Source organism: Artemia franciscana, unplaced genomic scaffold, assembly GCF_032884065.1.
Source record: "Artemia franciscana unplaced genomic scaffold, ASM3288406v1 PGA_scaffold_1186, whole genome shotgun sequence".
NCBI lineage: Eukaryota > Metazoa > Arthropoda > Branchiopoda > Anostraca > Artemiidae > Artemia > Artemia franciscana.
The window spans coordinates 13,878-39,446 of NW_027062620.1; the positions used below are offsets into that span (position 1 = coordinate 13,878).

Genomic DNA, 25,569 nt, shown 5'->3' on the forward strand with positions numbered 1-25,569 from the left:
CCCCCCCCTCACCCAGTTCTGTTCCTGCTGATATTACTATCAAAAACGATTTGAATAGAAATGATGATAGATTATTGCCTCATTTTTTTTAGGAATCTCATGCTTTCTGCAAAGCGAGAAAAGCCAGACCTGGAAGAGAAAGAAATGAAGAGGAGCGAATGTCGTGGGAGTACAAAGTTCCCTATATTCTCACTTTTGTTCCCTCTTTGAAGCTGAAGAGTTATGAAAGTATCTAGAAAATAGAAGTACACTTAAAATGTAACTATAAATTTACTTTTAATCTTCCTTTCTCGAAATATTAATAAATTTTGATTTTTTAAAGAATTTATTGTATATGTTAAACTGTGTTTCCATGCTTAATTAAATAATCAAACCCCAAGACAACTTTACTGAGGAATGTTTATTTAGGCATTTGGTTAGTTCTGTAATTGAAGTTAGCAACACATCTTTGTCCTTTTTATTTATTTTTCGTTGTGTTTTTTTATTTACGTTTTTTATTACTTTTTTAACTCAAATTATGTCTGCTGACAAATTTCACCAATCAGTAACCCTCTCCTTCTACTTCCCCAAAATCATGCTTTAAGTGTTCAAACCTCTTTCCCCTCCAAAATTAGATTTTTGACGATATACAAGGGCCTAAAAAGTGATTCAGGCATCACACCTTTCTCAAGCTCTGAGTGGCAGTGGGGCAATAGAGATCGTGCGGCAATAGTGGCAGCGTATGTTATCGGTTATGCTTTTAATTTCTCAACTGTGTGGCAATGGAGTTCTAATTTAAGTGGCGTACCTAAGGTTCTGGATATGATGACAATAATTTTCTGCAGCCGGTTATGTGTGAGGAGTATATTAGTAAAAATTTAGATTTCAGAGAGACCGCTCTCATCCTATTCACGTTTCTAATAAAATAAATAAAAGGCTGGTATCGCTCTTTTTTGCGTCTTGTTTTCCTTACCTTTTCTTTTTTTTACGATTTTTTCTCTGCATTTCCTTTTCTGAATTATCTCGTTTTCCAATTATCTTTATTACAAAGTAAACGGCTTTGGCTGAGACAGAGCGATTGTGGTAATACATTGTTCGTGCATAGACGTATAGGGAAGAAGCTTCGTAGCTGGACATTAAATAGGCTGATCTTCCGCTTAATAAACACTGATTCAAGCATATTTGAAGATTCAATCTTCCTTCACATAATAGAAGTGAACCAAAAAAAGTTGCCTTCTATGATACATATATTGCTAACAAAGTAAATGCAGACATTCATGGTAAAGTAATTTTCAAGTTAGCAACCCCTTGAGTAATGCAATGAAAGGCTTTTGTGGTCAAGTTCAAAAACTTCTTAACGATTTCCACTCCCACCGGTAAGTATGTAAGTCTAACCTTTTATGTTTTGTAGAAGAAGATTGTCTGTAAGAAGAGGAAGCCATAACCCTGCATCACCCATGTTCAGGCTTAATCAGAATGAATAAAGATTAGATGAGTAATTTATACCTCCGGGCCTCCCAAGGCCTTCTTCTATATGTATATCTAAGCTCAATGGACAGTTTGAGATCAGGGCATAAAATGCACTCTTATAGAAATTTGGCCCTTCCCCCAAACAAAAATAAAATAACCGACAAGCTCTCAGAAATAATAATGATACACGATTATACATTCCTCCTACTGTATATAATCTTTTCAAATATCAATTGAATCAACTTTCATAAATGCTTTTATTAATAGTTTATTTTGAAGTATGCGGCTCTGTAGGCATAAATACGCCACAGTGTGGTGGGTTTGAAACTGGGAAGCAGAATACAAAATTTGTCACTAATTTTAGATTGATTTGCTCTACCACAATATTCAATCGATAGTGACTTGAATATTATTGAATATTTATTCTAATTTTAGTTATATTTTTGGCAGCAAACACTTCGTCTTTTACTTTCGGGGTGAAAACAATAATGGGTTAGTACTTTATTTCCATAGCTGAAACTATATTGGGGATTTCAGTTATTTCAGATGGCTTAAGGAGGGCTTTTTGCGTTTCTGCTTTCATATAACTGTCTGAAAATCATCATTAAGCACAGAATCAGTTTTGGAGATTTTGGGATAGTTACCGTAGTATTATTCTGGGTATCATTACTAGAGATTGGAGATGAGTACGGCCATGTCATTGGCGGATATGGGGATGAGATCTTCTGAATACCAATTTGCTTGTCCCTGCTCCTTGAATGGGCTAGAAGAGCTAGGATACATGCAGTTAAGGAAAAACATAATTCAATACGAATCCGACATACAACAAACTTAACTGAAAAAGCAATAAAATGCTTCCCAAAATATGAAAATAAAGGATTAATTCCAATGACTGAGAACAAAAAGGATCTCCATCATGTAAGTTATTCCAAAAATTCGGGTTGTGGCTTTTTCTTCTATATAAACTTTTACAATTTTTGGAAGAAGTGGGCGCCAACTTAAAAAAGGAAGAAAAAATGTATAAGAACAATCGTCAAAATTAAGGTAAAAACACATGGCACCAACAAGTAAAAGATTGTTTAGCTTTCCTTTGAAAATAAATTTTCCTTTAGGAACCAACAAATTCTTATCGTTTAAGTTTTTACAGATGAAAGCGTTGTCAAAGTTTTTGACTTTGTTTTTCTGATTTTCCAAGTGTAAAACTACCATAAATCCCCATTAATAAATAAATGAAAACCAAAACGAGCAGAGATTACAATAGATTACCTAGTGAAACTCAAAACGATTCAAAATTAAAAGGAGTAGGGCTGACAGCCTCCATGTCTTCTCAAAAAAAGAATATAATTTGCGCTTTACAAAAAAACAAACAAAGAACAGTGTATTGTTATTTAATAGTCATATTGTGATATCTATTTCTTATAGACTTATGACTTCTTTATTTATTAAGGTGAAAACGCTTAAACTGTATCTTGTTTCCAGTAAAGGGCCAATTATATTCTAGTCTTGATAAAAAGTATTTTCTGAGAGGAGGTGATATTTTACTTGGACATATTTTCCGTAGGGGTATTTTCCAGGGGGGAAGTAAATCCCGGCCACCAGGGAATAGGCAATCCTTGCTCATAAAACTTCATGTTTTCCGTATAATTTGTAAGTTCTTAGAATTCCCCCCTTTTAAATATTTGCCAACTGTTTGACAAAATTTAGCATGTGCGCTTTGTCATAGCTATGAAGTTGTGTATGCACATCAAAGTAATTCTAAAGTATGACTAAGACTCACGAGAAAAATTAAATCGCCATAAAAGATGCAGTTGCAAAACTAAATAATAATATTAGCCTAGATAAAGAAAGAAAAATGACATCTGGGATTCTAGCTACACACGCATGTGAACGCTGCTTAAGACCATAATGAATTTTCCGTTTTCTTTCAAGCTTTTTCATGTTTATCAGCAACAACAGCAACATGTAATTTAGAAGAAAATATGGCGTGAGTGGAGCAGAACTAATCTTTTTGTATCTTAACTATCATATTTTGTAAGTTGAACGTTTGTATCCTCTAGTATTTTAGAGTTTAGTATTTCTTGTAAGGGAATGATAGGGAAATCATTAGTTGGCTAATTTAGGTTCAATCGGGTTTAATTTAAAAAAAGGAAATAACTAAATATAAAGTACACTGCTTTGTGAGAAAACTCACGTTGAGACCCATAAATTGGTTCTAAATAGACAACAGTGGTGTCAGTATAGCCAACTGTTCTTTAGAAAATGATAATAAAACAGTTTGATATTAGTATAAAAGTAGCCTACTGCTCAAAATGAACATTACACTATATTGAAATCATATTTATTATTGTAAAATCATTTGTTAATTCATTCCATGATGTCTGTTAGGTTATTTATTATTTATTTATTAATACCAAATACGGTAAGCTTTCAAGCTTGTCACAATAAACATAATAAATAGAAATTGTGACAATACTGACAACATAATACACACATACAAATCAATGAAAATAACAACCACAACAAACACCAACAAATCATACTATATATTATTTAAAAATGATTTACTTTGAAAATTTGTGTCTGCTAGTTTTGTTTTGAATCTGTTTATGTCATCTGTTAGAAATGTTTTAGGTGGAAGGTCATTCCATGGCTTCTGCACCCTGCTGTAAAATGAATGTTGGCCTATTTTCCTTTTTGAAAGTGAGGGGTACAATTTATGTGGGTGATAACGGGTCCTGTTATGTGTCATTAAATGTGAAGAACTGTGATGTACTTATATTATCAATGCCTTTGATTATACAGAATGTGTAAATAATGTCTGCCCTATCCCTTCAGAATTGAAGACTTGGCAATCCTAGCCTGTGCAGTCTATTTTCATACAGCAAATGTTTCAAATAAGGTACAAGCTTAGTTGCTCTTTGCTGTATTTTTTCAACCCTTGCTGTGTCTTGTTTATTCAATGGATACCATACTGACAAATTGTATTTGAGTATAGGTCAAACTGTTGATATATAAATGGCAATGAATGAACAGAGATTAAACTTACGGAAATTTTTTTTAACTTACAAACGGGTGATCAGATCTCAATGAAATTTGATATTTAGAAGGATATTTTATCTCAGAGCTCTTATTTCAAATCCCGACTGGATCTGGTGACATTTGTGGGGGAGTTGGGAGGGGGAAACCTAAAACTTGGAAAACACTGTTGAGGGATCGGGATGAAACTTGGTGGGAAAAATAAGCACAAGTCCTAGATACATGATTGACATAACCACAATGGATCCGCTCTCTTTGGGGTAGTTGGGGGGGTTAATTCTGAAAAATTAGAGAAAATGAGGTATTTTTAACTTACGAACAGGTGATAGGATCTCAATGAAATTTGATATTTAGAAGGACACTGGGGGAAGTTTGGGGTGGGGGAACCTAAAATGATGGGAAACACTTAGATTGGAGGAATTGGGATGAAACTTGGTGGGAAATATAAGCAGAAGTCTTAGATACATGATTTACATAATTGGAACAGATCTGCTCTATTGGGGTGGGGGGGGGGTTAATTCTGAAAAATAAAAAAAAATTACATATTTTTAACCTATGAAGGAGTGATTGGATATTTATGAAACTTCATATTTAGAAGGACCTCGTAACTTAGATCTCTTATTTTAAATCTCAGCCGGATCCAGCGTAATTGGGGGGGGGGGCAGTTGGGGGGGAACCGGAAATCTTAGATAATACTTAAAGCGGTGAGATCAGGATGAAACTGGATGGGAAGAATAAAAACCTGTCTAAGATACGTGATTGAGATAACCGGACCATTACTGCTCTCTTTGGGGTAGTTGGGGGGGGGGGGTTAATTCTGAAAAACTAAAAAAATGAGGTATTTTTAACTTACGAATGGGTGATCGGATCTCAATGAAATTTGATATTTAGAAGGATATCGTGTCTCAGAGTTCGTATTTTAAATGCCAACCAGATCTGGTGACATTGGGGGGGAGTTGGGAGGGGGGAAACCTAAAACTTGGAAAACACTTAGAGTGGAGGGATCAGGATGAAACTTGGTGGGGAAAATAAGCACAAGTCCTAGATACATGATTGAAATAACCAAAATGGATCCGCTCTCTTTGGGGTAGTTGGGAGGGTTAATTCTAAAAAATTAGAAAAAATGAGTTATTTTTAACTTACAAACAGGTGATTGGATCTCAATGAAATTTGATATTTAGAAGGATATCGTGTCTCAGTGCTCTTATTTCAAATCCCGACCGGATCTGGTGACATTGGGGGGGGGAGTTGGGAGGGGGAAACTTAAAACTTGGGAAACACTTAGAGTGGAGGGATCGGGATGAAACTTTGTGGGGAAAATAAACGGGATCCGGAACGGATCTGCTCTCTTTGGGGTAGTTGGGGGGGGGGGTTAATTCTGAAAAATTAGAAAAAATGAGGTATTTTTAACTTACAAACAGGTGATCGGATCTCAATGAAATTTGATATTTAGAAGGACATCATGTCTCAAAGCTCTTATTTTAAGTTGCGACCGGATCTGGTGACATTGGGGGGAGTTTGGGATGGGGGAACCTAAAATGATGAAAAACGCTTAGATTTGAGGGATCGGGATGAAACTTGGTGGGGAAAATAAGCAGAAGTCTTAGATACGTGATTTACATAATTGAAACGGATCTGCTCTATTGCGGGGGGGGGGGGGTCAATTCTGAAAAATTAGAAAAAATGATGTATTTTCAACTTACGAAGGAGTGATCGGATCTTCATGAAACTTCATATTTAGAAGGACCTCGTGACTCAGATATCTTACTTTAAATCTCAACCGGATCCAGTGTAATTGGGGGGGCAGTTGGGGGGAACTGGAAGTCTTTGAAAATACTTAAAGCAATGAGATCAGGATGAAAATGGATGGGAAGAACAAAAACCTGTCTAAGATACGTGACTGACATAACCGGACCGGATCTGCTCTTTTTGGAGTTGGGGGGGGGGTAATTTTGAAAATTGAGGTATTTGTAACATATGAAAGGGGGACCAGATCTTAATGAAATTTGATATTTAGAAGAACCTTGTGCTTTAAAGGTCTAATTTAAAATTCCGACCATAGCCTGTGACATTGGAATCGGGAATCAAGGAATCGGGATGAAGCTTGGTGGATAGAATAAGAAAATGTCCTTGATATGTGATTGATGGAACCTTACTGGATTTGCTCTCTTTGGGGGAGTTGGGGGGAGGGGTTCAGTAATTTGGCGAGTTTGGTGCTTCTGGACATGCTAGGACGATGAAAATTGGTAGGCGTGTCAGGGAGCTGCACAAATTGGCTTGATAAAGTCGTTTTCCCAGATTCGACCATCTGGGGGGCTAAAGGGAGAGGAAAAATAAGAAAAAAATAGGTATTTATAACATACGAGTGGGTTATCGGATCTTAATGAATTTTGATATTTAGAAGGACATCATGACTCGGAGCTCTTATTTTAAATCCTGACCGGCATTAAGCCTCTGATTTTCCTTTTAAATCAATCTATTGATTCATAGGATTTTGTTAGAGCTCATACCATGAGCTCTAATCATATGATCTCTTGGCTCTTAGCTCTTCATGCCTCGTCACGAGTGCCATATGAGCTCTTGGCTCTTGTTAGGTTTTGTTTTGTTTAGCGTTATCTGCCCGACCAAGGACCAAATCCACAGACTCTCATGCTGGTTCTTTTGAAAACACAGACTCTCCACAGTAAATATAATCAATGATCATTGCTAAGTCTTCGTATTGTCAGGAATTGTATTGTCCCGTCTTCATAGTGTCCTGGCAAAAGGTGTTGTCTAGGTAGGAATTAGGGGTTGAAAATTGGTCTCTGAAAAAAATGTTCATTGCAGAATTTTTAATTTTCAACATTTTTCTTACTAGAAGGTATGAAGTTGGCTCCAGAGGGTAGAATTTTGGATTATGTGTAGATTTTATAATCACCAATCATTACAGCAAATTTCTGATGTCTATCACAAATAGTTTGAAATCATAAAAATACAATTTCAAAATATGCTTGCTTTTTATGGCACTTGGTATTAACCAAGTGACATATAGCAATCGCCAATTCTGTCAGTCTGTCTGTTGGTCCTGGTTTTGCTACTCTAGGCACTTCCAGGTAAGCTAGGACGATGAATTTGGCAGGCGTATCAGGGACCGGACCAGATTAAATTAGAAATAGTCATTTTCCCGATTTGACCATCTGAGCGGGGGAGTGGGGGTCGATTAATTTGGAAAAAATAGAAAAAATTAAGTATTTTTAACTTATGAGCGGGTGATTGGATCTTAATGAAATTTGATGTTTAGAATGATATTGTGTCTCAGAGCTCTAATTTAACCGGATCTGATGACATTGGGGGGAGTTGGAGGGGGGAAACCTCAAGTCCCAGTTTTGCTACTTTAGGCACTTCCAGGTAAGCTAGGACGATGAAATTTGGCAAGCGTATCAGGGACTGGACCAGATTAAATTAGAAATTGTTGTTTTCCAGATTTGACCATCTGGGGGGGGGAGTGGGGGGCCGGTTAATTTGAAAAAAATAGAAAAAATGAAGTATTTTTAACTTATGAGCGGGTGATTTGATCTTAATGAAAGTTGATGTTTAGAATGATATTGTGTCTCAGAGCTCTTACTTTAAATCCTGACCGGATCTTATGACATTGGGGGGAGTTGGAGGGGGGAAATCTAAAATCTTGGAAAACACTTAGAGTGGAGGGATTGGGATGAAACTTGATGGGAAAAATAAGCACAAGTCCCAGATACATGATTGACATAATCGGAACGGATCCGCTCTCTTTGGGGTAGTTGGGGGGAGGGAGGGGGTAATTCTGAAAAATTAGAAAAAATGAGGTATTTTTAACTTACGAACGTGTGATCGGACCTCAATGAAATTTGATATCTAGAAGGATATCGTGTCTCAGAGCTCTTATTTTAAATCCCGACCAGATCCGTTGACATTGGGGGGGGAGTTGGGAGGGGGAAAACCTAAAACTTGGAAAACACTTAGAGTGGAGGGATTGGGATGAAACTTGGTGGGAAAAATAAGCACAAGTCTTAGATACATAATTGAAATAACCGGAACGGATCCGCTCTCTTTGTGGTAGTTGGGAGGGTTAATTCTGAAAAATTAGAAAAAATGAGGTATTTTTAACTTACAAACGGGTAATCGGATCTCAATGAAATTTGATATTTAGAGGATATCGTGTCTCATAGCTCTTATTTTAAATCTCGACCGGATCTGGTGACATTGGGGGGGAGTTTGGAGGGAGAAACCTAAAACTTGGAAAACACTTAGAGTGGAGGGATCGGGATGAAACTTGGTGGAAAAAATAAGCACAAGTCCTAGATACATGATTGACATAACCAGAACGGATCCGTTCTCTTTGGGGGGGGGGTTAATTCTGAAAAATTAGAAAAAATGAGGTATTTTTAACTTACGAACGGGTGATCGGATTTCAATGAAATTTATATTTAGAAGGACATCGTATCTCGAAGCTCTTATTTTAAGTCGCGACCGGATCTGGTGACATTAGGGGGATTTTGGGGTGGGGGAACCTAAAATGATGAAAAACGCTTAGATTCGAGGAATCGGGATGAAACTTGGTGGGGAAAATAAGCAGAAGTCTTAGATACGTGATTTACATAATTGAAATCGATCTGCTCTATTGGGGGGGGGGGGGGTTAATTCTGAAAAATTAAAAAAAATTTCGTATTTTCAACTTACGAAGGAGTGATCGGATCTTAATGAAACTTCATATTTAGAAGGACCTGGTAACTCAGATCTCTTACTTTAAATCTCAACCGGATCCAGTGTAATTGGGGGGGGGGCAGTTGGGGGGTACAAGAAATCTTTGAAAATTCTTAAAGCGGTGAGATCAGGATGAAAATGGATGGGAAGAATAAAAACCTGTCTAAGATACGTGACTGACATATCCGGACCGGATCTGCTCTCTTTGGATGAGTTGGGGGATAGGGGTAATTTTGAAAATTGAGGTTTTTTGAACTTACGAAAGGGTGACCAGATCTTAATGAAATTTGATATTTAGAAGAATCATATGCTTTAAAGCTTTAATTTTAAATTCCGACCATATCCTGTGACATTGGGGGGATTGGAGGGGGAAACCAGAATTCTTGGAAAACGTGAAAATTGGGGTATTTTTATCTAACGAATAGGTGATCGGAGCTTAATGAAATTTGATATTTAGAAGGAATTAATGTCTCAGAGCTCTTATTTCAAATCCCGACCAGATCTTTTGACATTGGGGGGAGTTGGAGGGGGAAATCTTGGAAAACACTTTGAGTGGGGGAATCCTGATGAAGCTTGGTGGATAGAATAAGCAAATGTCCTTGATATGTGATTGACGGAACCGTACTGGATTTGCTCTCTTTGGAGGAGTTGGGGGGAGGGGTTCAGTGATTTGGCGAGTTTGGTGCTTCTAGACGTGCTAGGACGATGAAAATTGGGAGGCGTGTCAAGGAGCTGCACAAATTGACTTGATAAAGTCGTTTTCCCAGATTCGACCATCTGGGGGGCTAAAGGGAGAGGAAAAATAAGAAAAAATTGGGTATTTATAATATACGAGTGGGTGATCGGATCTTAATGAGTTTTGACATTTAGAAGGACATCGTGACTCAGAGCTCTTATTTTTAATCCTGATCGGCATTAGGCCTCTTATTTTCCTTTTAAATCAATCTATTGATTCATATAATTTTGTTAGAGCTCATACCATATGATCTCTTGGCTCTTCATGCCTCGTCACAAGTGCCATATGAGCTCTTAGCTCTTGTTAGGTTTTGTTTTGTTTAGCGTTATCTGCCCGACCAACGACCAAATCCACCGACTCTCATGCCGGTTCTTTTGAAAACACAGACTCTCCACAGTAAATATAATCAATGATCATTGCTAAGTCTTCGTATTGTCAGGAATTGTTGTGTCCTGGCAAAAGGTGTTGTCTAGGTAGGAATTAGGGGTTGAAAATTGGTCTCTGAAAAAAATGTTCGTTGCAGAATTTTCAATTTTCAACATTTTTCTTACAAGAAGGTATGAAGTTGGCTCCAGAGGGTAGAATTTTGGATTATATGTAGATTTTATAATCTCCAACCATTAAAGCGAATTTCTGATGTCTATCACAAATAGTTTGAAAGTAAAATCAGAAAAATACAATTTCAAAATATGCTTGCTTTTTACTTTATTTTAACCCTGTTTCCGGCTTAATAGCGTTGTTCATCAGCCACTGTTACACCTCAGTCAAGTTGCTTAAAATCTGAAGAACAGAGGGAACCTGCTCCTATTTTCGTTGAGAGTTCTTCTGATATCCAAACCCCTCAATTGGAGGAGCCAGGTCCAAGCAAACCTTCGTCGCAGAGCTCTCCTCAAAAGTTGAAGACAGGGCTGTCAAAAGGTACAAACTTTCTTAAGTTATACCCTTTAGTATTGAGAATTTCACTTGGGGCCATTGAAAACTACATGGATAATTAAGGGTTACAACTAAACACCCAAAATAGTAGTTTTCAAAATCAGGTAGGGGGATGCAAAAATATTCAGGGGGGCGTTACACCCCCCCCCGCTACAATTGTTGCTACTGGGTTTCTGAGGTAGTCATCACACCCCCGCGCACAACGTGCTAAAATAAACTTTTTTCTCTGTTTTGACGTGTGAAGGACTACCTCCAGACAACGATGGAAAACGAGCGACTTTCGCATTTGGAGCTTATATTCTCTGAGAAAGCTGCAGTGAAGGAGCTCGATTTTGAGAAACTTGTCGACGACTTCGCAAAAATGAAGCAAAGGAGATATCCATTACTGAAGTAACTCTACCTAAGTTTCTGATTTATACAGTAAAGATTCCATTTTGGTACTGTTTTCGGTCCTTAAACAAGCTGCAAAATGTGAGCCTCAAAGGTATTACGGTACCTAAAGGCATGTTCGAAAATACTAAAAATTTCAAGGCTGGATGGGGGCCCAAAATCGATGTTTGGTCTCCCCTCCTCCAAGGTTTTCTGAAATGGTGCAACTGATTATGGTAGTATTTTAGCATTAATTATGCAAGAACGTTTACAAAAAAATAATTAATGCTTCAAACAATCCAGAAAAAAATTTATGGGTTCAAATTCCTCTTACAAGGTACAAAAGTTTGATGCTCGGAGTGGAATTTTTAGCTCCTTAAAATAGCCCAGAGGAAGAGATAAGATATTTACTTAGTCGACAAGAAAGAAATTATTATTTAGTTGCGGGAGATTTTAATGCTTATATTTACTAAAATGAATAAAGCTTCGTTTATGAGAAAGCCAGCTTTGATACTTGGCATATAGAAGTAGCAAGGACCTTAAGAGACGGGTTAATTGTTACGGTAGGAGCTAACAGGAGCTGTGCTTGGATAATACAGTTGTGTTTGCAAACTGATGATCTGGCAAATATGCGTAAGTGGATGAGTCCGCATTTCTCTCAGAGAAAATCTCAGCAAAATTGATAATATATGGCCTTGAGCTTGGTTGGGTGGCCTAGAGCTTGTGAATTTCATCTTGTAACATTGATTCCACAGGTACAAGGAGTCAAGACTAGGGACTTTTTTGGCAGAAAAGGGGAAGTTCCTGACTCAGATAAAGAATTAATAGAAACCTTGTTCAACTACCGTATGAATAACACAATACAGGGTTATATTTGATATTAAGACCGATCTCTCCCAAATCTTAAACCAGGATGGAAAACAGCAATCACCTATATTGTGGTCATCTTCTAGAAAGATGAGGGTAATATCAAGATAGTCTGTTGCCTTGGCTCCCAGCCAACAAGTGACCCAACATGGATCTTCTCATGTGTTTTTTCCTTTATTTTCAACTATTAAGTTACAATAATTGAAAAACAAAAGTAACTTTTTCAGGTTATGACTGCAACATCGAAACAGGGCCAAAAATTTCAAGTCACTTGTTTATCTCTTATTGTTTAGGCCTTGCTTTTGCCTCCAGTAACGTTCTTCAGAAGTAGAGTTATTAGCAACTGCTTTATTATCAACAGCACCCGAATTTTGTCCCGAATTTCATTGGGGGAAACTGTAGGTCTGTATGTCACACTGTCTTAACGCAGAAATGGCCAGCGCAAAACAAACTTACAACGCAACAAAGGCCAAAAACCAGTGACACTGAAAGCTCACCTGCAGATAAATAAGCTTTTGAACAATGTTAAACATTCAAGAGGATCCAAAACTGTACTGACCCTTGCAACAGAAGTCGCTAAATCTTTTATTTAAGAAGTGAAACACCAAGCAGAAGAGAGGCTACAAAAATTCGATAAAGCCACCAGGCAACTTTCAAATTCAGAACTGCACCAAAGAAAGTCTCGCGAGCATTGCACGGAATAAGCCAAAAAATTAGGAACCCCAGAGTGTGAGGAGCCGCAACAGACTGAAAAGAGGAAAGCAAATAGCGTACCAAGCTTTCCAATATTAGATGACTTATATTTGACTTAATATAAGACGATATTTGACAACCCCTTATTTTTGTCTATTTAGCTAGAAAAGATTATAAAGATTAAAAAATGACTTTCAAGGAGCCTCATTAAGGGGGTCAGTCACTACATATCATAGCGCATAGGTGACACTGATAAACGGCCATATTGAAGTTAGGCCTTCCGTATTACAGTGACGGTGTAATTTCGTAGTTTCTTTGCGTTTACTACATCACCGATAGAATATAGGCGGCATCTCTCACGGATGAGTTTCTTTATGGCAGGGGTAATCCATGGCTTATCAAACTCACTAATGATAATTGACTTGGTGGGGAAGATTTCGGTGTATTTGGAGTACAGAATGTCACTGAATCTTTTAGTCTTTTCGTAGATGGTTGAATCACCGTCAACTTCTGGGAAATCATAATTGCCTATCCACTGACCATAGGCTCGAATGGCAGAGTCCGTCAGCGGGCGGGTAACCACGCGGCTTAGTTTAGGCTAGGGCAATGAACTGTGGGCTTTCCACAGAATAGCAAAATGGTCGGACTTGGCCACTGGTCCGAGAGAAACAGGATTACAGTAGTGGGACTCACAGTTCGTAAGAATGAGATCCAGAATGCTGCCTGAGACGTGAGTAGGCATTTGCACCACTTGTTTAAGGGACAGCCTTTTTTGGTCTGGTTGAAGTCGTCTGCTATGATAAAAGCAGGATTACTATAGTGGATCCGAAGCACATCAACAGTCTTTTGCAAGTAAGATTCTTTCTAAGATTCTTCTCGGCGATTCTTTGCACTTTCTGGGTAATATACTGATGCCACAATTATGCACGAGTATAAGCAGGGCAAGTAAGTCGGTCTGCACATCGCCCAGATTACTTCATGGTCCGGATTAGCGAGATCAGAAAGGAGTTTACAGGGTATATCTTCTCTTACAAACAGACCAACACCGCCCCCAAGTTTCGATAGAGCACGATTAGAGCGAGTGTTCAAGAACACAGAGTATCTAGCCACACGACCAGTATTTTCATCGAGGTTCCATGTTTCAGTAACGGCTGCTATGACAATGTTGTTCTGGTGAATAACAGCTTCAAAATCTTCTGTTTTGTTGCACAGCGATCTAGTGTTGCAAACGAGGAAGTTAGGAAGGCCACGACGAGCGTTGAAAGTAACAGGTCTTAGGATAGGAGGTGGCTCATTGGCATAGTCGTTAACGGGCAAACTGTCTAAGCGTTCGATTACGGGTAAGTCTGTGAGACTCGATTCAGTCGGTCTGCCTACATTGACGCGGGTGTCACTTAGAGCGGATAAGTTACTCGGTTCCACTAGGGGATTCCTCCTCTCAGAAACGCGTTTACCACTTCTGCAACTGCGACTCGTTTTAATGGGAGGCTTAGAAGTAGATCTACTATGAATAGTGCTGACATCTAAAAAAGAGACGGTAGCAGCATCTGGTGGCTTCGTCAGAAGATTAAAAGTCACCAAGTTCGAAAAGGTAGATGGCGCCACCGTATACAGGGGTGAAGAAAGGTCAAATAAAGTATCTTTCCTGTACTTAATTTGCATATTGATGGCACAGAAATAACCGAAAGTTACTGAAATAACCCAGGAACAAGGGTAAGGACCCCCTCACCTATTCTCCGCAATTTACGGGTAACTGAATACCGGCGGGTACAATACGGTACTTCCGGGGGGTTCCTTCCCCTCTTCTGCTTGTTCTGAGAAAAAATCAGCACTTAATGAATTGCACTTATTGAAAGGTTTCTCCAAATGTATAATTAATCTGCGGACTTTTGGAAGACAGATACTTGGCAACTATAGACCGGCGCTATATGGAAAGCCAAAAAAATATTACTATATGGAAAAGGCGATGTAGATGGCGAGCTAGTCAATATGAGAAAAAAGATGGCGCTGATAAAAACATCCCGAGAAAAAGGCCTATACTAAGAAATGGAGAAGGTCTCTCAAATTCACCTTAGCTAAAAATCTATCTCTAGAGTGTAGAAATCAATATGAAAATACCCTCAAAGTAATTCAGAAGCTTTATCCCATTTAACAGAAACGAATCAAACTCAACCACAATCACCCTGAATTTAGCTTAGATGGCGTATATAAAGGCCCAATCAGTAATGATTCTCTTTAGGGCTGTTACTTCAGAGCTCAGGAGATAGGTTTTAGGGACACCATTCACTTTCTGAGTTTTTCTCTGAAGGGAAAGTTCGGAGCACAACCTTTTTTACATCGTCTTTCCTGTTGCATAGAAAGTCTTCAACCACCTCTTTTCCTTTTGTGGCTACGCAAGTAATATCAGAAACAATCTTCTTATCGTCCACAACTTCTGACGTCACAATATTCACTAGGTCGAAGTCCACTCTGCTGAACGGATTGCCACATGTAGTGAAAATGTCTCGAACTCTATCTCGTGAAAGTTGTATTCGCGTCGTCGTCGACTGATTGTCTTCGCGATATTTCAATGCCTCTATGAAAAAGGTGACTACTTGCAAGAAATCATTGCTGATGACAGCGGAAATCGGTAAGGTAAGAATCCAAGCTTCAGTCTGTCTCTCATCCATTTGTTCTCCTATTATTCCGGCCGTCGTCTTTGCATCCTTGTTCACTTTGCCTTCCAGTATATTATCGGAACAGGTGGCCGTAAACCTGGTGTGCATTTTCTTCACTGCGAAGTATCCTTTCATGAGCCTTCTGTGTACATCAGGGAAGGTTTGTGGTAAACTTCGCATGTCATATAGGTACTGTATGAGACATCTTGTATACCGAGGATGGTCAGCCACCACCAAGTATGGTAACATTCGGGCAGTTGCTGTCAAATGAGACTCCCAGTTACAGTCTCGTTCAGCGTGATTGAATTGCATCGCTATTTCAAGTATTTCCAAGAACTACCGCCAGAAAGCAAACGTGGGTGACGTATTTCGAAGGGTTTCGAAGGCATTCATTATGGGAGCCAAAGTGATTAAAGTATCGTTTACCTTCTGAAGTGCAATTTGCGCGTTAGCACAGTTTGCCAATGAAGTTCTGAATAGCTCAATGGCGCTACCCAGATGGTCCAGACGAGATAAGTCTTCTTGTGCTTCGGATTAATACTCTTCCAAGGACTATCAGTAGAGGGCTAGCAAGAGCCCGTACAGTATGCAGTAGGCATTGATATCTTGGCATTAGCCTTTCCCTTGAAATACCTTTTCGCATGTACCAGGTAGCAGCACTATAATCTCTTTGAGTCCGGAGCTGCTCATTATCTTACCAACTGCCTTGAGTTAGTTGAGCAGGAGGTGGAAGCCTCCCATCCGTAGGATTACGTCTTTGAAGTCATCCGGGTATTTACTTTTCACTCCATGTGCTAGCTGATATATGAAGAGATCTTGCGTGACCACCGTATTGTCACATCCGACAGCTTTACTTATTGTCGTGAACGTTCGCAGAGATTTTTTGACTGTTGCATGGTTGATTGGTGCTTCATGAAGGAAAAGCAAGATATAAGATTAAATATTGACAAATCAATTTCAAATCACAGATATTCCATTTGACAAGCATTTTCACTAAAACTGGAAGTTGCAATGCTAAATCTGATTGATCAATATAACATGCCTTATTATCAGTCCTTATAAATCTAAATTAGTCAGTATAACCTAGTTTCTTGTGATATTTAATTATGTAAATTACTTTCATTAAGTCTCTTACCTCTGCAAAAAAAATTTACACTCATTTTTCCAGCCAACTTTTCAACACCAAAACTGCTTTTAAAAATTCTATTTCTTTAAAAATTGTTATTTGATCTTCCAAATTTGTGTCATATTCTTCATTATGATCCATCAGCAAATCAGTATTTGCCTCAGAATCACATGTTGAATCAACCTGAAGTGACTTTTTTTTTTTTTTATCTTGGCCTACTTGACTCACTTTTCTTTGTCATCTTCTGCTGATCAATTTCTTCTGCATAGCTTATCAATCAACTTCCCGCTAGGTAGCAGGTTACTAAACAAAATTCATATTATCGGGTACACTCACTGAAATAGTTGCAGACCCCCCCCCCCAGATATAATAATTTAAACTTCTATTCTTAGCTGAATGTGTTCGGAATTAAACGGGCTTTCTTTTTTAATATAAAAAAATACTTTATCTTGAAAAAATTTCGAGTTTTTAGCTTTTCTGTTAGAAATTTGTTGACAAAAATCTGACTTTTTTTAAAAACTGCAGTAGTGTACTTTTTTTTTTTTTTTTTTTTTTTTTTTTTTTTTTTTTTTTTTTTTTTTTTTTTTTTTTTTTTTTTTTTTTTTTTTTTTTTTACAAACAAAAATCATATTCGTGTAGCCCCAAGTCTCTTCTTTCTATTGATGTAAGAGTACGCTGGATTTGACCAATCTTATCTGTAAAAAAAATTAGAATCATCGAACCCCATTATAGGCCAAATTTAGTGTTTTTGGCCTATATTTCAGAAACGCCCCAACGGCGAACATGCGCCCTACGATATTCGTTTTCAGCATGGTCGACTTCCATGGGATCCACCCTTAACATTTTTGTACCTTCCGGCATGGGTACTAATCGAAATAAGCGAGATACAGAATCTGGCGCTCTGACTACATGGTACTGACCTCTTTTTAATAAGTTTTTCAATTCTTCCGCTGTTCCATTATTTTCAGAGTTTATTTTTATTGCACCCCTTACATTTTTTGTCAGCTGCTGGATAACTTCTTTGGGAAGAAATTTTGCGTACAAACCTTTTTCATTTTTGCACAAATTATATAGATGGATTGTATAATTTTTTGTGACTTGATGTGCGCATTCATGTTTCCGCATATCGGAACCGTAGGAAACACTTTGTTTTAGCTTATAAAAAAAACACTAGAATCACTTTGACTGATAAACTGTAAAAAAAAACTGAAATCTCCTCACTGGAAAGAAAGACTTCAACTAGAATATATGCTTCCATACTCTTCGAATTTGTGTTATAATTCAGGAAGCAGAAATGATCTTTAGGAATTACTTTGGCGTTTGCAGAAGAAAAACATATATAACAGTATGTATTTTTTATGCCAACATATAACAGTTTTTTCGTAAATGCATTTATAACTGCAAAACAATTCTTGGCCGAATAATCATGTCCTTTGCTATGCTTATTCCAGCCTCCATCACATATCACTTTTTTCCAGTATGAGTCCTCCTTATTTCCTATCATCATGAATGGCTGATTTTAAGGCCTTTCGTCCATTTTCTAGCAAAATTTCCGATAAACTTTTCACCCAAGCATTACCAAGCTGCCTTTCAATACGGGCATAAACTATTTGTGACATTAGTTTCATTTCAAGCACCCCGAAAAATTCACATAGTCTAGAATACCCTCCTCCTTTACCCATGGTTCCTCAAACAGCCTTCAATTCAAGCAACTTTTAAGACTTGATAATAAGATTTGCTGAAAATTCTTCTGAAATTCTAAATCCATTTGACAAATTATGTCCATCTTGTTCTCCAAGTAGCACCTTCCTAAAACAAATGAAAAGAACCATAGAAATAAACAAGAGCTAAGAGCTCATATGGCACTTGTGACGAGGTCGGAAGAGCCGAGAGCTCATATGGTACGAGGTCGGAAGAGCCAAGAGCTCATTTGGACGAGGTCGGAAGAGCCGAGAGCTCATATGGTACGAGGTCGGAAGAGCCAAGAGCCAAGAGCTCATTTGGCACTTGTGAGAAATGCAGAACCTAAAGTTAAACTTTATAGCACAAGATCCTTCTAAATATCAAATTTCATTAAGATCTGGTCACCCTTTCGTAAGTTACAAATACCTCAATTTTCAAAATTACCTCCCCCCTCCCAATTCCACCAAAGAGAGCAGATCTGGTCCAGTTATGCCAGTCACGTATCTTAGACAGGTTTCTATTCTTCCCATCCAGTTTCATCCTGATCTCACCGCTTTAAGTATTTTCTAAGATTTCCGGTCCCCCCAACTGCCCCCCCCCCAATTACGTTTGATCCGGTTGAGATTTAAAATAAGATATCAGAGTTACGAGGTCCTTCTAAATATGAAGTTTCATGAAGATCCGATCACTCCTTCGTAAGTTAAAAATACGTTATTTTTCTTATTTTTCAGAATTACCCCCCCCCCCCCGCAATTGAGCGGATCCGTTCCAATTATGTAAATTACGTATGCAAGACTTTTGCTTATTTTTCCAACCAAGTTTCATCCCAATCCCTCCAATCTAAGCGTTTCCCATCATTTTAGGTCTCCCCATCCCAAACATCCCCCAATGTCACCAGATCCGGTCAGGATTTAAAATAAGAGCTTTGAGCCACGATATCCTTCTAAAAATCAAATTTCATGGAGATCCAATCACCCGTTCGTAAGTTAAAAATACCTCATTTTTTCTAATTTTTCAGAATTAACCCCCCCCCCCCAACTACCCAAAAGAGAGCGGATCCGTTCCGTTTATGTCAATCATCTATCTAGGACTTGTGTTTATTTTTCCCACCATGTTTCATCCCGATCCCTCCACTCTAAGTGTTTTCCAAGTTTTAGGTTCCCCCTCCCAACTCCCCGCCCCCATCACATGATCTGGTCGGGATTTAAAATAAGAGCTCTAAGACACGATATCCTTCTAAACATCAAATTTCATTGAGATCTGATCACCCGTTCGCAAGTTGAAAATACCTCATTTTTCTAATTTTTAAGACTTACTCCCCCCCCCAACTACCCCAAAGAGAACAAATAAGTTCCGATTATGTCAATCATGTATCTAGGACTTGCGCTTATTTTTCCCATCAAGTTTCATCCCGATCCCTCTACTCTAAGTGTTTTCCGAGATTTTAGGTTTCCCCCCTCCAACTCCCCCCAATGTCATCAGACCCAGTCGGGATTTAAAATAAGAGCTCTGAGACACAATATCATTCCAAACATCAAATTTCATTAAGATCCAATCACCCGCTCATAAGTTAAAAATACTTCATTTTTTCTATTTTTCCGAATTAACCGGCCCCTACTCCCCCCCCCCAGATGGTCAAATCGGGAAAACGACTATTTCTAATTTAATCTGGTCCGGTCCCTGATACGCTTGCCAAATTTCATCGTCCTAGCTTACCTGGAAGTGCCTAAAGTAGCAAAACCGGGACTTTAGGTTTTCCCCCTCCGACTCCCCCCAATGTCATCAGATCCGGCCGGGATTTAAAATAAGAGCTCTAAGACACAATATCATTCCAAACATGAAATTTCATTAAGATCCAAATACCCGCTGATAAGTTAAAAATACTTCATTTTTTCTATTTTTTGCGAATTAACCGGGCCCCCACTCCCCCTTAGATGGTCAAATCGGGAAAACGACTATTTCTAATTTAATCTGGTGCGGTCCCTGATACGCTTGCCAAATTTCATCGTCCTAGCTTACCTGGAAGTGCCTAAAGTAGCAAAACCGGGACAGACCGACAGACCGACAGACAGACAGACCGACAGAATTGGCGACTGCTATATGTCACTTGGTTAATACCAAGTGCCATAAAAACAGTTGTTGATAAACCAATCATTTGTGAAACATACACAAATAAGGGAAATATAGGTAATTATTACCATATTGAAAGGACAACCTTATACAGCTTATGAGGTACAAGGTAAAGATCATCAGAGGTAAAATATGACACTTATTTTTACTTACCTTGAAGTTTAGTTGATTTATGCCTTTTCAGACATGTCATTAGACATGTGTGGGTGGCATTGTTTCAAACCCCTCCCCGCAGAAACATTTGTATACTTGTTATTTTTCAATTATTTTTTTATATTATCAGCCTTTTATAAAAGGTTTTCCCTGTCTGAAAAAACATCCCACATCCAGCACCCCTTTCCTCCAAAAAAATTTCTCTTCTGTTTAATATCTCGGAGACGAGAAGTTAATGTCCCTCCAAATCATGAACTTCTAGAACTCACAACCCATCGGAAGTGATTTTACAAGCTTTTGGACAAGAGGGGATGAAACTTGTATATGTAAGTTTCACTTACGGGTATTTTAAATTTAGCCACCTTCTGTTGATAGTTTTCTTCCTCATAGCTCAAATGTCTTATTGACAAGTCGACAGTTTCAATCGGAAAGACATAATGCCTTGTGGAGTAAAATTCAGCTTTTTTTCTATTGGCTGATGAACAACGCTATTAAGCCGTAAACATGGATAAAATAAAGTAAAATTAAGCAAATTTTGAAGTTGTATTTTTCTGATTTTGCTTTCAAACTATTTGTGTTAGACATTAGAAATTTTCTGTAATGGTTATAGATTATAAAATCTACACATAATCCAAAGTTCTACCCTCTGGAACCAACTTCATACCTTCTAGTAAGAAATTAAAAATTCTGCAACGAACATTTTTTTAATACTGGCAGAAAGAACTAAGAAAAAAAAAAAAAATCTACGGTCACTTCCCATCCACAAAATTTTTATTCAACAGATTAAAATAACTTGATTTCTTTTTTTCCACAATATTTAAAGCATATACAGAAAAAGTGAAACAAAGGTTTTTTTTTTTTTTTCCTTTTTAACTCGAGAGTCACTAAAAATCAATAAGTTCAAAATCACTTAAATCGCAGAAGTTATTCATGATTTTCTATCATAGGATAAATATCATTGGACACAAATTAAGTTGATAAGCCTTAATCCTTGTTGTATTCAAGCTGATTTTTAAATTTTCATGACAATAATATGCAGCGACAAATGATTGTGTATCAGCTATTATAAAAGATTGTTTGTAGCTGTTGTGTAGAGGAGAGGGTTATCACTTGTCTAAAAGAATGCATTTCATGGCCTAAATTTTCTATATCTTCATCGACTTTCAAGCTAGTATAGGTAAGTGTACATGTGCATGGGGGGGGGGGTGTAGGAATTAATCTGTCATCTCCCTTCCTCTAATCTAAGCCTGATTAAGGTGGCATTGGGGTGATAACTCTAATTTTATTACTGTTTTACATTTATTTTAATGCTTTTTCTACGTAGACTTATAAGTTTTATCACATAATGATGCATAAGATCATTTTAGCAATTATGAAGAAAGAATAGCAGATCATTTTGCAAGTGGGGCCTCTTGCCTGAAGGAATAAATTTAAACAGTCATCTGTAAAAATGTGTGTCTATTTAAAAATTAGACAAAAAATTGTTATAGAGAACCAACAAGACAGATATATGAATGAAAATACTCATTAACACCAATCAAATGTAAGATGGAAACAAACAAAGCTTCAACTATGCATCTGTTTTATTACACGAATAGGAGAAGAAATGATCCTTGCTATGACATGTTTAATTTCACTTTGTTAAGTTTTGGGTTACTAGGTTATAATCAGTCTTTTAGAGATCATTTAGCCCGTTTAAAGGCTCCAAATGAAAAGTCCCCCACACATGATAATCGAATTGTAAAAGAGGTTGTATTGTGCTCTTAAGATTCAGCTAGGCAGATTTTATTTTGGTCAGTAGTCCTTTTACTTCAAACGCTTAGACCCGAACATGTGAAAATATTTTTGTGCAAGCTGTTACACAAGACCTGTTTCGGATTTCTTTTAATGATTTGCATTTTGATGGAAGATTTTTCAACAGGGCCTCGTTGATACCGATATGTGTGTTGAGCGTGATCGTATTCAAACAGTTCGTGGTAACGAACTGTAGTAAGGAGCGACCCGGCTCAATAGTAAACGAAACTCGAAAAAACGGAATTTCGATGCTAAAAGATATATCAAAAGAATTGGATTTTTATGCTGATTTTAAATATATAAGTTTCATCAAATTTCGTCTTGGTCATCAAAAGTTACGAACCTGAGAAAATTTGCCTTATTTTGGAAAATAGGGGGAAACACCCCCTAAAAGTCATAGGATCTTAACGAAAATCACACCATCGCATTCAGCGTATCAGTGAACCTTATAGAAAAAATTTCAAGGTCCAGTCTACAAAAATGTGGGATTTCGTATTTTTTGCCAGAAGACAAATCACGGGTGCGTGTTTATTTGTTTGTTTGTTTTTTGTTTTTTTTTTTTTCAGGGGTCATCGTATCGACCAATTGGTCCTAGAGTGTTGCAAGAGGGCTCATTCTAACGGAAATGAAAAATTCTAGTGCCCTTATTAAGTGACAAAAAAATGGGAGGGCACCTAGACCCCCTCCCACGCTCATTTTTTTCCCAAAGTCAACGGATAAAAAATTTGAGATAGCCATTTTGTTCCGCATAGTCGAAAGCCATACTAACTATGTCTTTGGGGATGACTTACCCCCTACAGTCCCTGGGGGAGGGGCTGCAAGTTACAAACTTTGAACAATGTTTACATACAGTAATAGTTATTGGGAAGTGTACCGACGTTTCCAGGGGGATTTTTTTGGTTAGTGTGTGGGGTTCAGGGGAGGGGGGTATATGGGAGGATCTTTCTTTGGAGGAACATTTCATGGGGGAAGAGAAATTCAATAAAAAGGGCGCAGGATTTTCTAGCATTACTATTTAAAAAAACAAACAATGAAAATATAAACATGAAAAAGTTTTTTTCAATTGAAAGTAAGGAGAAGCATTAAAACTTAAAAGAACAGAGATTATTACGCATATGAGGGGTTCTAAAAATGCTTTATCATAAAGAGCGAGGTATTTAGGAGGAGATAAATACTTCGCTCTTTATGCTAAATTATTTTTAGTAATTTCAACTATTTATTCTACGGCCTTTCTGATTCAGGGGTCATTCTTAAAGAATTGGGACAAAACTTGAGATTTAGGTTGAAGAGCGAGGTATTAACGAGGGGACAAACCCCCTCATATATATAATCAAAAATATAGGAATATAAAAGTTTGCTACGTAATTTAATTCTTAGGTTACGTATATTTTTTACTAATAAAAACGTTCGTTAAAAATTAAAAGTTCTAGTTGCCTTTTTAAGGAACCGAAAAATTGGAGGGCAACTAGGCCTCCTTCCCTACCCCTTATTTCTGAGAATCGTCTGATCAAAACTAAGAGAAAGCCATTTAGCCAAAAAAAGAATTAATATGCAAATTTCATTTTAATAATTTATGTACGGAGAGCCAAAATCAGACATGTATTAATTCAAAAACTTTCAGAAATTAAATTTAAAAAAAGAAGTTTTTTTGAAATGAAAGTAAGGAGCCACATTAAAACTTAAAACGCACAGAAATTACTCCATATATGAAAGGGGCTTTTCCTCCTCGACACCCCGCTCCTTGCGTTTATGTTTGATTCTTTCTCGCAACTCTACTTTTTAAAACAATAAAAAACGTTAGCGTAAAGAGCGGGGTGTCGAGGAGGAAAAGCCCCTTTCATATACGAAGTAATTTCTGTTCGTTTTAAGTTTTAATGTCGCTCCTTACTTTCATTTCAAAAAAAATTGTTTTTTTATTTTATAACTAGATGAAATATAACCAGAGAAATATAATGGGTAAAATCTATATGATTGCTACGTGACTTCTCAAAGCATTGCCCTCGGAGCAGTATGCATTCGTTGGTGAAAAAGTAAACACGCTACTTTGCAGGACATTTTGACGCCTTGGTGATACAACTAGAGTGGGGACGCCGGGGGGCACAGGGGGATATATAAATGACGACGGGGACACAGGGAATGTTCGATTAGCAATCACCATCAACAAAGCTCAAGGGCAATCATTAGAATCATAAGGTATAGATGTGAATACGGATTGTTTTTCCCATGGAATGCATGGGAATTGCGCCAAGCGCCCCCACCAACTAGGTGTTAGGAAATGATTTGTCTGTCTGTCTGTCGAGTGACGTCATTATAAGGATTGAGCTGTATGTCGTCATGAAGTTAGTCATCATATATCAATTCAAAAACGAATGTATTCAAGCCGAAGTAGCTGAGTTGGTAAAGCGTTATGTTCCAGGTTCTAGGTCCGAGAGGTTCCAGGTTCGAAGCTTGGCTTTAGCATTAATACAAAAGAAGAAGAAAACTAAAAAAGGTAAAACTACAAAAAAAAAACTAAAAAGAAAAAAACAACTAAAAACTAATAAAAAAAACTAAAAAAACTAAAAACTGAAAAAGAAAAAAAAAGAAAAAAGGAAAAAAACTGAAAAATAAAGGAGAAAAAGAAAACTAAAAACTGGGACACAGGGAATATAAATGACGACCGGGACACTCAAAGAGAAATTACAGACTGGGACACTGGGACACAAATAACGACCGGGACATATAAATGACGACCGTGACACTAAAAGATAAATTACAGACCGGGACACAAATGACGACCGGGACACAGGTAATATAAATGACGACCGGGATGTTCAAATCCCAGACTGGGATTTGGGATGTTCAAATCCCAAGAATTACAGACTGGGACACTGGGACACAAATGACGACCGGGATACTGGGAATATAAATGACGACCGGGAAACAGAGACACAACTATAACGGAGACGCCGGGGGCACATGGGGATGTATAAATTACATACCGGGACACAAATGACGACCGGGACGCAGGGAATATAAATGACGACCGGGACGCTCAAAGAGAAATTACAGGCTGGGACACTGGGACACAAATGACGACCGGGATACTGGGAATGTAAATGACGACCGGGACACTGGGAATATAAATGACGACCGGGACACTGGGACACAACTACAATGGTATATATATATAAAAATAAGTTGTTTGTTTGTCTGTCTACTGACGTCATGTTTGTGTTTCGACT

At 37.7% G+C, this 25,569-nt stretch overlaps 1 long non-coding RNA gene across 2 annotated transcripts in view; it reads left to right on the forward strand.

The window, feature by feature from the left end:
• The first annotated feature begins 3,404 nt into the window (after positions 1-3,404).
• LOC136041274 (uncharacterized) overlaps positions 3,405-25,569 on the forward strand; it is a 36,429-nt gene continuing 14,264 nt past the window's right edge. The window contains exons 1-2 of one of the 2 annotated variants that reach the window (XR_010620992.1): positions 3,405-3,480; positions 10,675-10,858. This is a non-coding gene — a long non-coding RNA (uncharacterized LOC136041274). The remainder of the gene's footprint in view (positions 3,481-10,674; positions 10,859-25,569) is intronic. The other variant, XR_010620991.1, reaches the window with a different exon arrangement.